This window comes from Penaeus japonicus, unplaced genomic scaffold, assembly GCF_977035675.1.
Source record: "Penaeus japonicus unplaced genomic scaffold, GWHDUDI00000001_assembly GWHDUDI00000003, whole genome shotgun sequence".
In the NCBI taxonomy this organism is placed as follows: domain Eukaryota; kingdom Metazoa; phylum Arthropoda; class Malacostraca; order Decapoda; family Penaeidae; genus Penaeus; species Penaeus japonicus.
Window position 1 is genome coordinate 13,345,231 of NW_028234405.1, and position 2,500 is coordinate 13,347,730.

Genomic DNA, 2,500 nt, shown 5'->3' on the forward strand with positions numbered 1-2,500 from the left:
GCATTGCGGCTGGGGAGAGGGGGGTGGGGGGAGAAAGGTGAAGGGGGAGGGCGAGGAGGCAGCTGCTCTAGTAAGTTGGAGAAAGTAGGTCTTGCTTTTTTCTCTTTCTCTCTCTTAGTTCTTTCTTCATTTTTTTTTTTTCTCTTACGTTTTCAGTTTTATATTTATTAACATTGTTTTTCTTTCCTCTCTTCATGTTTCCTTTTTGTTTTATTTATCTTTTTCTTGTGTGTTTTTTTTTTTTTCTTATTTTCATCGTGCTCTTTTTTTCGGTATTTCCGTCACGGGAGATCAGCTGATTCTGCCGTGATTGGAGGAATGACGGTTTGGTGCTGTGGTTTAGGTGTGTGTGTGTCTGTGTCTTGTCTGGTCTGGTCTTGTCTATATCTGCGGCTCTGTCTGTGTCTTGTCTGTGTCTGTGTTTTTGTCTATGTGTATGTTTTATTGTGTTTTATATATTTACAGCTGCAAGATACGTTATGTATCATGTGTGCGTTCGTTTATATAGTGTATTCTGTATTCGAATGCGATATTATAATAGCGAGCTTATTCTCCCGATGGCCGCGTATCCTGTCCGTCATTTTCTTTTTTACGACTGCGGTGCGGCGAGATGCCACGCTCTCCATAGGACTTGTGCCGGCACCTCCTCTGCGCCGGTTAGTGAATGGCGTGAGTAGGAAGGGTAGGGGTGGGGAAGTGGTTGTGTTTATGTTTTTATTGTTTGTTTATGTGTTATGTATTGTGTGTTTTTTCACCCATTTTGAACGTGGAAAGTTAGGGGGAATGGGGGAGGAGGAGAGGAAGAGGAAGGGGGAGTAAGTGGTTGTATTGTTGTTGTTATTACAATAGTTATCATTAAGATTATCATCTTCATGATCGCTATTATTACTGTTTCTGCTGTTATTGCTTCTGCTGCTGCTACTGCTACTGCCACTACTACTACTACTACTACTACTACTACTACTACTACTACTACTACTACTACTACTACTTCTACTACTACTTCTACTACTACTTCTACTACTACTTCTACTACTACTTCTACTACTACTACTACTTCTACTACTACTTCTACTACTACTTCTACTACTACTACTACTACTACTTCTACTACTACTACTACTTCTACTACTACTACTACTTCTACTACTACTACTTCTACTATTACTATTACTACTACTACTATTACTACTACTACAACTACTACTACTACTACTACTGCTACAACTACTACTACTACTACTATCACTGTTACTAACTACTACTACTACTACTACTACCATTACTATTACTATTACTACTACTATTACTACTACTTCTACTACTATTACTACTACTTCTACTACTACTACTACTTCTACTACTACTTCTACTACTACTTCTACTACTACTACTTCTACTATTACTATTACTACTACTATTATTACTACTACTACAACTACTACTACTACTACTACTGCTACAACTACTACTACTACTACTATTACTGTTACTAACTACTACTACTACTACTACTACCATTACTATTACTATTACTACTACTATTACTACTACTTCTACTACTATTACTACTACTTCTACTACTACTACTACTACTATTACTACTACTACCACTACGACTACTACGACTACTACGACTACTACGACTGCTAGTACTACCTACTACTATTAAAATAAAACAAAGATGAATAATCTCAATATTTCCACCTTTTCCTTTTATCTTCAACGTAAATTGTAATATTACCTTGCGGGTGGGGTGGGAGTGGGAGTGGGAGTGGGAGTGGGAGTGGGAGTGGGAGTGGGAGGTCGAACAGGGATTGGATTTCTCACGAATCTATTCCACCGTCTTGAGATGAATGAGGAGGAAGTGTGGGCGGTGTGGGCGGATGTGGTTAGCTCGTATGACCTTTGGTGTGGTGGGGACTTGCCGGCGTGTGTGTTTTTATGTGTGTATGCATGTATGTATATATGTATGTATGTATGAATGTATGAGTGTCCCTGTGCTTGTGTATGTGTATGTGTGTGTGTGTGTGTGTGTGTGTGTGTGTGTGTGTGTGTGTGTGTGTGTGTGTGTGTGTGTGTGTGTGTGTGTTTTCGGTGTGCGCGCGCATTTCTAAAGATTTTATTCGAAGAAACAAATATATATATTAGTGGTTTTCCGGAGAATGATTTAGAGAAGGTTGACACGGTTGATACTTGAATATCTATTCGGATATGTATTTTTAAAAAATTGATGTCATTTTTACTTGTATTTATATTTCTGAATAACATTCATTGATATCATGCAATTGCCAAGTACATGGAAATCTAGCTTCCTGCATTATTTTCCTATTACTTGATTTATCCTATCTTGTTTTCCTATTATTTTGTAATTAAATCGATCGTCGTATATTAAGTAATTATCATCGCTACTCGCTGATATTTATTTATTTTATGACATTAACTCTCTTCCTCTCTTGGTCTTATGATCTCTCTCCGTTCATTCTCATTATTCTATTCC

At 37.7% G+C, this 2,500-nt stretch overlaps 1 protein-coding gene across 1 annotated transcript in view; it reads left to right on the forward strand.

Moving 5' to 3' along the window:
- Positions 1-2,500, forward strand: part of Pgd (phosphogluconate dehydrogenase) — a 47,178-nt gene that overhangs the window by 27,539 nt on the left and 17,139 nt on the right. The window lies entirely within an intron of this gene.